At 42.1% G+C, this 13,159-nt stretch overlaps 1 pseudogene; it reads left to right on the top strand.

Annotated features, from left to right (window-relative positions):
• The first annotated feature begins 10,543 nt into the window (after positions 1–10,543).
• Positions 10,544–12,553, top strand: LOC138653382 (forkhead activin signal transducer 3-like; annotated as a pseudogene).
• Positions 12,554–13,159: the final 606 nt, after the last annotated feature.

Here is a 13,159-nt window from a genome sequence, read left to right on the forward strand (position 1 = left end):
CAATCAACACAGAATATAGAGATTAATTCTTGATCAGTCCTTTCATGGCCTCAATGATTTCTTTCCAATAAATGATATATTGTTGGGTATCTCCAGGCAAAGTGGATGAATTCTGCCTATTTCTGGCCACATTTAGGGCAAACATTGTTTTTTCATTTTGATTTTTTTTCTGTTAGGCGAATAAGAAAGATTGTGAATAAACTGGATAAAACGATGAGAATAATTTAGAGATATCTATTGGAATTGTTTTATAAATTAAATGGGAAAATGATGTAAAAGTGTGATGAGAAAAGTTATTATAGGACCCTGTTACCATAAAATTCAGATGTTTCGGTACCGGACATGACTGTTGTGTGTATGAGAGGCTGAAGATATTGGGGTACAACTAGTGATGAGCGAGTGTGCTCGTTACTCGAGTTTTCCAAGCATGCTTGAGTCTCAAGCAAAGTATTGCCGATGCTTGGCTGCAGAGCTGCCACTAGGAATTTTGGGACCCCATACTGGCAAAATTTTGGGGGCCCCTCTGAGAAACCACCCAGGCTCCAATTCTGCCCCACCTCCACCCCTCCAACTGTTTACAGCCCCACCGCGCTCTCTTGGAAAAACTCCACTTCTCACCAATCACACATTAACAGTTACCATCACCAGATCACACATATTGCCTGCAGCTTTTGTTTTGGCCAAAAGATTTTTTTAAGCCACCATCATGACAAGGTATACTCTTTCGGCTGAGGACTACATTACTCTACTCTATCCTATTAATCATTTGTTAAAATATCCAATACAATTTTGGCATATTTTCATTTTTCAATTTTTAAAATGACCAATAATATCACATACAAGGGACAAATGCCACTGCACCATGACCAGACACCATATTACCACCACATAGTGACCTATAATACCACATACAAGAAACAAATACCGCCACACCATGTCCAGACCACATATTCCCACCACATAGTGACTGAATAATACAATACTGATCATTAATTAAAAAGAAAAAAAAATACTAATATCACCATCAGTGCCATTATACACAGGAGATTTGTACTTAGTATGCAGTGTTTGTGTACAGGTAATACAGTGATTACCGGTGACATTATACACAGGAGCATTGTATATATTGTACAGGTTATACAATGATCAATGACATTATACACTGGAGGCTCTGCATATAGTGTCAGTGTAAAGGTAATACAGTGATGACTGGTGACACTGTACACAAGACTGCTGTGTATATAGTATACAGTGTATAATGTCAGTGTACAGGTAACACACTGACTCACCAGTGATGTCTCTAGGTGAAGTCCTTCATCTTTGCTTTTCATCTGCATGCAGCACAGACCGCCATCACTTCTTCCAGCCAGGGCTCTTCTCTGCAGGAAATAAGTTATCTAGAGCACTGCTTGCAGAACACATTACTTAATTTTTTTCCCCAACTTTTACACTACACCAGATGAAGAAAAAAAAAGAGGCGACATAGTGTCGCTTTGCACAATAACAGGACCGCCCCCCCTTACAACAGTATACTCAAAAAATAAAACAAAAATACATGACTGCAGTAATAATATCTCTTAATTAGCCCCTATGGGAATAATATCCCCCATCTTCCCTGTGATCCTTCTCCATCTTTCCCATGATCCTGCCACATTAATAATAATATTATAGCGCCATTTATTCCATGGCGCTTTACATGTGAGGAGGGTTTTACATAATAAAAACAAGTACAGTACAATACAAGTCACAATGGTACAGGAGGAGAGCGGATCCTGCCCGCGAGGTCTCACAAGCTACAAGGGTTAGGTGAGGATGCAATTGGAGAGGGTAGAGCTGGTCATGCAGTGGCTTGGTCGAGCGGTGGTTACAGCAGGTTGTAGCCTTGTCGGAAGAGGTGGGTCTTCAGGTTCTTTTTGAAGGTTTCAATGGTAGGAGAGAGTCTAATATGTTGTGGTAGAGAGCTCCAAAGTAGGGGGGGGATGCGCGGGAGAAATCTTGTATGCGATTGTGGGAAGAGGAGATAAGAGGGGAATAGAGAAGGAGATCTTGTGAGGATCGGAGGTTGCGTGCAGGAAAGTACCGGGAGACGAGGTCACAGATGTATGGTGGAGACAGGCTGTGGATGGCTTTGTATGTCATGGTCAGCGTTTTGAACTGGAGTCTTTGGGTAATGGAGCCAGTGCATGGATTGAAAGGAGAGGCTTGGGGGACAGGTGGATTAGTCGGGCAGCAGAGTTTAGAATAGATTGGAGGGGTGCGAGAGTTAGGCCATGTTCACACTTTCAGTATTTGGTCAGTATTTTACCTGAGTATTTGTAAGTCAAAACCAGGAGTGGGTGATAAATACAGAAGTGGTGAGGTGTTTCTATTATACTTTTCCTCTGATTGTCCCACTCCTGGTTTTGGGTTACAAATACTGATGTGAAATACTGATCAAACACTGAATGTGTGAACGTGGCTTAAGAGGGGAGGCCACAGAGCAGGAGGTTGCAGTAGTCAAGGCGGGAGATGATGAGGGCATGGACTAGGGTTTTTGCAGATTCTTGGTTGAGGAATGTACGGATCCGTGAAGTATTTTTGAGTAGAAGTCGGCAGGAAGTGGAAAGGGTTTGTATTGTTTTTTGAAAGAGAGATCAGTGTCGAGGATAACCCTGAGGCAGCGAGCTTCTGTGACTGGGGAGAGTGGGCAGCCGTTTACTTTAATGCATAGCTCCGCTGGGGGAAAGATGATGAGTTCTGTTTTATCCATATTAAGTTTTAGAAATCTAGTGGAAGGAAGGATGAAATAGCGGACATACAGTATATTGCGGGATTCTGGTTAGTAGGGTGGTAATATCTGGTTCAGAGATGTAGCTCTGTGTATCATCAGCATAGCAATGATACTGAAAGCCGTGAGATTCTATGATCTGTCCCAGGCTGACTGTGTGGATGGAGAAGAGCAGGGGCCCTAGGACTGAACCTTGCGGGACTCTGACAGATAGGGGGCGCGGTGAAGAGGTGGTGTGTGAGTGGGAGACGCTGAATGTTCGATCTGTTGGGTATGACGCGATCCAAGATAGGGCCCAGTCTGTGATGCCAATACATGAGGGTCTGTAGTAATAGGGAATGGTCCACTGTGTCAAAGGCAGAGGACATGTCCAAGAGGAGGAGGACAGAGTAGTGTCGCTTGGCCTTGGCGGTTAATAGGTCATTGGTGACCTTAGTTAGGGCAGTTTCAGTGGAGTGGTGTGGCCGCAAGCCAGATTGTAAGCAGTCGAAAAGGTAGCAAGAAGAGAGGTGGGTGGACAGTTCAAGATGGATGTATTATTAAAGTAGTCTTGAGGCATAGGGGGATGGCTAGATGCAGAGGATGGGTCAAGAGAGGGCTTTTTGAGGATGGGTGTTATTGAGGCATGTTTAAAACTTGAGCGGAAAACACCAGTTGTTAGTGATAGGTTGAAGAGATGGGTTAGGGTTGGGATGAAGACTGTGGTGAGGTTTGATGAAGTGGGAAGGGATCGGGTCAAGTGCACAGGTGGGGAGATGTGATCTTGAGAGTAGAGTGGAGGGTTGATCTTCTGTAATGGTGAAGTTGGTTTTGGAGGTGGAGGGCTGGGCAGTTAGGAGGAAGGGCTCTGGGGGTTGTCGACCAAAACTGTCTCTGATGTTATCAATATTCTATTTGAAAAACAAGTTTTCAGCTGAGATGAGTGGAGAGGGAGGAGGTGCTGGGGGACAGAGGAGAAAATTGAAGGTGTTGAATAGCTGTTTAGGGTTGTGAGACAGGGAGGATATCAGAGATTATAAGTAGGTTTGTTTAGCTGTGGTGAGTGTGGCCTTGAAAGTAGTGAGGGACTGCTTGAATGTGATGAAGTCCTCTTTGGAGTGGGATCTTTTCCATCTCCACTCAGCAACCCTGGAAGCCCGTCTCAGTTCTTTGGTCAGGCTGGTGTGCCAGGGCTGTCTATTGATTTGTGAGCTTTGGTATGTGTGAGAGGGGCAACCGATTGCAGAGCTGCAGCTATTGTGGTATTATATAGTGGTAGTGGCATCTGCATTGTGTAAGGAGCTTATGTCTATAAGAGGGAGAAGGTATTCAGACAGTGAGTGTAGATCAAGGTTTTTAAGATTTCTGCGAGGGTGTGCGAATTTGTGAAGTGGGGATTGTGGACCTGGAAAGGAGAGGGAAGAGAATGTAAGTAGGTTGTGGTGAGGAAGACGGGAATTAGAGAGGTTGGATAGGGAGCAGAGGCAAGAGAAGATGAGGTCCAGTGTGTGGCCATCTTTGTGAGTGGCTGCAGAAGACTATTGAGTGAGGCTGAAGGAGGAAGTGATAGAAACTTAGTGGCAGAGGGAAGTGTCAATGGGGATGTTGAAGTCACCCAAGATGATAGTGGGGATGTCAGTGGAGAGGAAATGAAGTAGCCAGGTGGTGAAGTGGTCAAAGAAGGTGGTGGCTGGCCCTGGGGGGTGGTAAATGACAGCCAGTTGGAGGTTGGAAGGGGAGCAGATGCGCACAGAGTGCACCTCAAAGGAAGGGAGGGTAACAGAGGGTGGCAGTGGAATTGGGGTGAAGGAGCAGTTATCTGACAGGAGAAAACCAACTCCTCCACCATGCTTGCTGCTGGGGCGGGGTGTGTGGGAAAGGTGGAATCCACCATAGGAGAGTGCAGCAGGAAAGGCTGTATCAGAGGGGGTGAGCCAGGAAAGATGTATGAAAGTTTGCTGCAGAGCGAGCGTTCCATAGAGCTCCTGCTAGTGGGACTGGGGAAGCATGGGCTGGGAGAATGGGTATAGAGTTAGGGAGGTTACAGAAAGTTGTGATAGAGCGTGGATGGGAGGTAGAAATGACTGTCTCCTTATGTCTCCATCCTGCCCCATCTGTCTCCATCCTGCCCCATGATTCTGCCCCCTGTGTCTCCCATTCATGCCTCCTGCATCTTTCTTCTTCCCCCCCCCCCCCCTACTGCTTTCAATAAAAATTTAAAAAAAATCCTTTCTTCTTACCTTGCTGCACTCCAGCGGCGAAGTTCCCTCCACACAGTTCCAGCACGCACTCGCCGGCGAATGACAATGATATCATATGCTGGTGACGTGCGCACTGACGTCAGCTGCCAGCGGCTTTTAACTATACAGTTTAAACTATAGAGATTAACTGAACCTGTGTCTCTGGATGCAGGTTCAGTTTGAGCACCGCAGAATCCTGCCGCTGGGGCCCAGTGACCAGAATAGACGGGGCCCAATGCGGGACCCCACTGGTCATCAGGGCCCCATACGCCAGCCCTGATGGCAACCCTGCTTGGATGCGATGCTCAGATCCCTGCCCTGCATGTTGCGTGGCTTAAAGAAAGATGCAGGGATTGCCGGCCATACACGGTTAAACTGTAGCCATGTTTGACTGTATTACAGCCATGGAACATGCGGAGCAGGGATTCGAGCATGCTCGCTCATCACTAGGTGCAGCCATAGAACAATCCTAAATCTCTCCCTATTGATCGATTTTTGTACAGACAGGTTTTTAATTACCTGAATAATCCATAATTATGGATATTAACCCCTTTTTGCCCCATGATATGATATTACATCATGATGCGGATATGTTGAGGAGCACAGGAGCTGGTACTGTGTTATATAATTGACCCCTGCTTCTAACTGCAGCGAAACAAACCAAATTGAATACAATTAGGGTATACTTAGTTAAAGACCAAAAAAAGAAAATAACCCTTAAAAAATACCTTTATTTCTACTTTAAAAATTTAATCAGTAAAAAAGTCAAATATGTGAACTGACACCAAGAAAAGGACTGGGTATTGGTGGGCCAGAGCAATGGACAATAAAGGGGGTAATAGGTGGCAAATTCCTCGTTGGACCCTAGTGTGATCCTAAATGACCTGTGCCCTTCCTAACACCCTAACACACGATATGGCGCCCCCACTCCGCGACGGCTGTCCCTTATGTCCCTGAAAAGCCCTAGCCACTACCCAAACCCAAGTCCCCCTCACACCATGCACACAAAACAAAAGATCTAGCTGAGTAACCTAGCCTTAATGAATTTTCTGCATAAAAAAAAAAGCAAGAAAAAAGGCTTGCCAATCTGATGAGGCTGCGGTTATTTCACAATATCTCAGATGTAAACCACGGATGCATATATTTATGCTCATTTAAAAATGATGATATAAACCAGGGTACCATATACTGATAATGTCTATTGGCTATAGTGTCATATATGTATAAATAGCCAAATTAGTCAATTTTTACATAATCCCTGTACTTTAGGTCTACACATATAATAGATTGCCACAAGGTAATATTTCTCAGCGACCAGTACATTTTACCATAGCATGCTAGATAGAAACCTTGCTCCTTTCTCAAATGAACAGACTACAACAAGGTGGTGTACACCAAATATCATAAACGTGTCGTCATAATTAAACAATGGCATGTTAGGGACACCGTAGTAGGTGACTTATCTGAGTAAATCAGCATTCTTTGTCCCAATGTCCTTGTCCCTACGCGTTTCGCCCCCTCCTAGTATAGGGGCTCATCAGGGGACCATAAATAGAAATAGACCATAATGGCATAATGATAAATGTGGATGGTGGCGCCATATCGTGTGTTAGGGTGCCAACCTCCTCTGTTAGGAAGGGCACAGGTCATTTAGGGTCACACTAGGGTCTAACGAGGAATTTGCCACCTATTACCCCCTTTTTTTTGTCCATTGCTCTGGCCCACCATTACCCAGTCCTTTTCTTGGTGACAGTTCACATATTTGACTTTTTTACTGATGAAATTTTAAAAGTAGAAATAAAGGTATTTTTTTAAGGGTTATTTTCTTTTTTGGTTTCTAACTGCAGCGACCAGATCTATGATCATGTAATAATAGAGCAACACGGCACTCGTAGTAGTGTATAGAGTTGGTGCTCAAGTAGAGTATCCAGCCCAACAAATCCAAATCCGAAAAAACTTGGCACTCTAGATAAATAATTATCATATTCAAAAGGTTTATTGATGTGCATCCATAAAGGCAAGTCGAACGTTTTCGGTCCCCATCCGGACCTTCATCAGAACAAATATACTGGATGCAGCAAGAAGTCCTGTCCACGTAGGCGCACATTTACCCAGCGACTCCGGACGCATCACACGTGCGCCTACGTGGACAGGACTTCTTGCTGCATCCAGTATATTTGTTCTGATGAAGGTCCGGATGTGGACCGAAAACGTTCGACTTGCCTTTATGGATGCACATCAATAAACCTTTTGCATATGATAATTATTCATCTAGAGTGCCAAGTTTTTTTCGGATTCAGATCTATGACCATGGCAGAGAAGTGTAATAAATAGTGATGAGTGAGTGTGCTCATTACTCGAGTTTTCCGAGGATGCTCGAGTCTCAACCAAGTATTGCCGGTGCTCGGATGCGATGCTCTGATAGCTGCCCCGCATGTTCCATGGCTGTAATACAGACAATAAACATGGCTACAGTTTAACCGTGTATGGCCGGCAATCCCTGCATCTTTCTTTATGTCACGCAACATGCAGGGCAGGGATCTCCGCATCTCATCCGAGCACTGGCAGTACTTGGTTGAGACCCGAGCATGCTCGGAAAACTCGTGTAACGAACACATTCGCTCATCACTAGTCAAAAACAAGATGGGCCATCCAAACTCCATTTCTCCTCTGTGGGTGAATTATTACAGCATACAGACTAATGGATCAAATCATTGCAGGTTCAAATCCCCAAGGGACCAAAACATGAAATAAACAAACATTACATTTGTAGCACAAGCCATCAGATGATCGCAGTTTCTAGTCGGCCATGGAGACTATTAAAGCAAGTACAAAGTAACATTTTTTTTTAATATAAAATGAAAGCTCAAATCACCCCCCCCCCCCATTCGCCCCAATCAAAATAACGATAAAGAAAAAAATACACATATTTTGGTATCGCCGCGTTTAGATTCGCCCGATCTATCAATCGTCATTTTTATCCGATTTTTAAACAATGTAATTACATTTTTTTTTGGTAGCCGTAACATTGCATTAAAATGCAATAACGGGCACAAAAAATAAGCCCTCACCCAGGCCCAGATTAGGAAAAGTGGAGACGCTACGGGTCTCAGAATATGGCAACTTTTGTTGTTGTTTTTTTTTAAAGAAAATTGGGTTCTTTTTTATTTAAATAGAGAAAAAAAATCCCATACATGTTTGGAATCTACAAACTCGTAATGACCTGTAGATTCGTAAATGCTGGTCAGTTTTAGCCTTTAGTGAACATGGTAAAATAGCAAACCAAAAAAACAATTGTGGAATTGAACCTTTTCTGCTATTTCATTGCATTTTTTTAAAATGTTTTTCCTATTTTTTCAGTACACTATATGGCAAAACCAATGGTGTTGTTCAAAAGTACAACTCGTTCCGCAAAAAAAATAAACCCTCGCATGGCCATATTGACAGAAAAATGTAAAAAAAAAATTATGACTCCGGGAAGTAGGGGAACAAAAAAATGGAAAAACTCAATGTGATGAAGGGGTTAATAGGGAATGGAAGAAACCAGAAAAGGAGGGTCCTCTGCCCTCATAATCCAAGAGGAGGTATCCATTTGATGAGGAAGAAGCGGCCATGTGGGACAAGACCCCTAAGATATATGTGGCAGTGGCCAAATCGTCCAAGAGATCTACCTTGCCCTTTAAATATCTGGGCAATCTTAAGGATCCTCTTGATTAAAAATAAAAAATCAGATCTATATCTGAAGCAGACATGGGTGTCTCTGACGGAGGCATTAAAGCCAAGAGTTTCTGCAACCTGTACAGCCAGGTCAATGATGAATGATCTGCGAGCGCAGTGAGGATTCATTTCTCGTTAGCAGGCGGCTCTTGCCTACTGTCGCGGACCCTCATTGGAGGATAACCTGAGGGGGGTTTTAACACAACAAAATGTGCTGAAAAACTCCGCTTATACTTGAGTATATACAGTAACTTTCGATTTATGCTCTGGATCACTGTACATTTATAGAAATTTCCTAATTAGACATTTTTTACTCTCTTCCATATGTTTCCTATTGAGCAGAACTTCTTACTTTTAATCTAAAGATGTAAATTTAAAAAATAGAATTTGAAAATTACAAATTGTAAATCAGCAGACCGCTATCTAATATGTCTGGAGGCCTCTAGGGTCCTATGATATCTGTTTTTGGTCACATGAGGTGAAAGCGGAACCAAAATGGCCAATTTTTACCCCAACAATCAATTGTTTTGTTATTTCAGTAAAAATAACGATTGTTTTCTCCAAATCACAGACAAATGAATGTTCCAAACCAAAGATCTGGAAGGTTGGAATTTTGGGGACTGATGATGAGCGCTAGCCGCGTCACTGACCGGAAACAGTCTAAGGCTGCTGAGGGGATTGAGGATGAAACAACGTTCACACGATGGAGGAATGATCGCTTGGCAGCGTAGATTTGTCTGATGTGTTTGGGGGACTTTACAGACGTCACGACAATAGAAATAAAGTTGAAATATTCAATGTGGATGACAAACACAAGCCGGATGTCATCTCAGTTACTTACACACTTGGGAAACATTAGTAAGATTAAATTGTATAGCGATGTCCTATAACAATGGTGGAGGCAGAATCCATGACGTTTATCGACTCGTTCCAGGGGAAGATCAACATCTGAATATTTTCTTACAAATGGAGAACCACAAGACAAAACAATAAATGAACCTCCTGAATTCAAGTTTCCATTGACCGGTTATGAAGGAACCTTCTCCCAGATACTTCCCATAGCACATTAGCCCGCTGTAGGGTTCGGGGTAACCATTCACATGGACAACGAGTCTATTCCATCACTGTATAAAAATGAGTAAAGATTACATAGAAATATGGGAAGAGGTTTATGATATCTTCCCTTCCAGATATTTTTTTTTGTAAGTAAATATCATTATTGATATATGAAAAGTATGAACAAAAAGGCCCAAGAGGAAAATTCAAGAAATGAGAAGATCAAGAAAAAAAGTAACAAGTGTACGAAATATAAATATATCTATCTATCTATCTCATGAAAAACATTAAATGATGGGTTGGAGCGGAAAAACCACAACCACTAATGTGGCATATAACATTTTACTGGATTATTAATTTAAAATATTTATTTAAAACAAATGATTGATAATTTGGTCGGTAAGTGACTGTTTCTACAAATTCACAAAATGTAAGATCTTCAGTCAAAGGCGCAAACTGTTTCACAATGGCCGGTTTATTTTTCTTTTTGTCCATAGCATTATGTGGCTGATTGCTTATACACTCAGGGTATACCCAACATATACATGACAAAGCACATTTCATGGATGGGTTGCACCCAAGAACTGAAACTTTGTATATTCACAGTGCTATTGTCTTTATGGATGAAGGTCTTTCAAGAACAGTTGAGGTGTTACCAGCAAAGGGCTCCATCTTGTTTTGGGGGTATTAACATAACAAAGCCGGATGTGGGGTGATCAGCCCTTATCAAGGCCCCTTCCCTGGCCCAAGGTCACATCACATCTAATATTGGCATCTGTGAGACATGAACTCAAATCTCCAGTCTTGGGAAGCCATCAATATGTCAACACCCGACGTGTTCAGTATTGACCATTTACTGCAAGTGGACTCCAACATAGACGGTGGTCCCAGAGAAAATGCACAGTGTGACCAAGTCATCGCACCAGGTAAAGAGGAGAAAGCCTCTGGACGAAAGAAGAATTACCAGCGACACCCCAAACCTCCATACTCATACCTGGCCATGATCGCGCTGGTGATCCTAAGTGTCCCAGACAAGAAGCTGAAGCTGTCGCAGGTAAGAGAACGATGATACCAAGGAATAAGTTAGTGGGAATTTACTTAGGATTCCTAGAGAGGACAACCTGTACTTCTGCTAAGTGGAGACATTTTTTAACTTTTATAAATTATATATATATATATATTATACAGAAAAAACCCCACAATATTTAATTACAAGACTTTCCCGCATTGTGGGAATATACTGTTAGAACATGTAACAGCCAAAAACTTCCAGGTTCAAATTATAAACGTCCTGCTGGTTCTTTACCCTCTATATAAAGTGTAATGTTTAATGTATATTTATCAGGAAAGGAGAATTCACAATTAAGGATAAATGGGGATCACTGTTATTAACTAATTTACAGGATTGAGTGTTTTTCTTTTTTGCCTTCAGATTTTAGAGAAGATCAGAAACTTCTTTCCCATCTTCAAGGGACGATACCAAGGGTGGAAAGACTCGGTCAGACACAACCTGTCCAGTAACGACTGCTTCAGAAAGGTGAGGACTCAGTGTGGTCATTACTGGGGTGATTCTCTACTAATGGACACTTGTTTTTTACACATATATAAGGGGAGATTTATTAATATTGTAAGATGCATCATTTTATATGATGGTAAAAATGGTGGAAATTGGGCAAAATCATCAAACTGGTGCACGGGGTAAGTTACATTTGTAACGACTCTCGTCCTATTTTCAGCCTCAGATATGTGATGGGTCTAATACAAGATCTAATAACATTGGAGCATTTTACAATTGTCTCTTAGACCTGATCTCACTTTCTGGACACTTCAGTTCTGGTGCAAAAAGTATTTTTACCTTAATTCCCTTAGTAGATTCCAGGTTCTCCTCCATAATCCCCATCACACAGCGCTGTATCTCTCCTCTAATGAGGCCGGACTTCATCTCACTAAATATTTATAACCTCAGTGACAATTTTCTAACTCCTAAATCTCATCTGCTTAATTTTAGGTGCCTTATTAAAGTTTTTTTTTTTTTTTTTTTTTTTTTAAATAAGGAATCCCTTTTTTTCTGAAAATCGAATTCTAATTCCTAAGATTACTGATAAAATTTTCCTCTTAAAGACAATAAAAAAACTAAAAGATCCCAGAGTTTTCTACCAGCGTTAACATAATAATTTGTCTATAACGCCTATATACAGTAGTGACTTTATATTAGAATTTTTATTTGAACCTTTTATCTGAATTTATTTCAGGTGCTGCAGGATCCACACAAGCCTCGGGCCAAAGGAAACTTCTGGACAGTGGATGTGAGTCGGATTCCACCACAGGCCATGAAGCTCCAGGACACAGCAGTCAGCAGACAGGATGTCTACCACCCTGACCTGGCCCCCTTCATTATCCATGGACATCCATACAGGCCTTTGGATGACCAGCATCCTCCTCTCACAAATAACACCATTTCCATGAGACCAGAACCTGCTGCTCCATCATTCACCTCTTCATCTCCAGACCCCGCATCGTATTTCCCAATGTTTCCATGGAATCTTCCTATGTCTTATTCCAGCTATGTTCCTCCTAATGTGGTGACCCCTCCTAGTATACACCCGCTGGTGCTTTACCCTAATTTCCCATCCTTACCCCTGTATAACTACCCATCACCAACTAATTTTATTTCCCCCTTCACATCATATTGTAACCCCCCCTACCAAAATCCTTCTACCCTACGACCACAACGACCCTTCCCCCACAGGCCCTGGAAATGAAATGCTCTTCTGTCAATTTCATAGCAACATAAATAGGAACCTGCTCCATCAAGGTTCATACAGGGACCACCAAAGACACTTCTACCTTCCCGGGTTTTGTAATTAGTTGTTCGTTGTTTTCTTGTGTTTATTGTCTTATTCTTAATAAACTGCTTTTCACTATAAACTATTATCCTGGTTCTTTATGTGTAAATGTGACTGTAGCAACACAGCATTTTATCTTAATTAACCATACAGTATTTGTTACACAATAAAAAAGTTAAAAGGCCAAAAACAGAGCCACCAGGTGAAGCAATGGGAATCCTAAGATGGAAAATTTAATAACTAATAAACAATATAAACCTGCTAGAGAGAGAGGACATTCAATTGTATGTTATTGCATAGTGTAAATATGTGCTGAGTGGGTACGCAGGCTATGATGTACAAAAGGTAATTATAATCAACTAGATGGTGGCCCGATTCTAACGCATCGGGTATTCTAGAATGCACAGCCACATAGTATATAACACACCCCACGTAGTATATAGCACAGCCACATAGTATATAACACACCCCACATAGTATATAGCACAGCCACGTAGTATATAACACACCCCACGTAGTATATAGCACAGCCACGTAGTATATAACACACCCCA

This window comes from Ranitomeya imitator, unplaced genomic scaffold (assembly GCF_032444005.1).
Source record: "Ranitomeya imitator isolate aRanImi1 unplaced genomic scaffold, aRanImi1.pri SCAFFOLD_590, whole genome shotgun sequence".
In the NCBI taxonomy this organism is placed as follows: domain Eukaryota; kingdom Metazoa; phylum Chordata; class Amphibia; order Anura; family Dendrobatidae; genus Ranitomeya; species Ranitomeya imitator.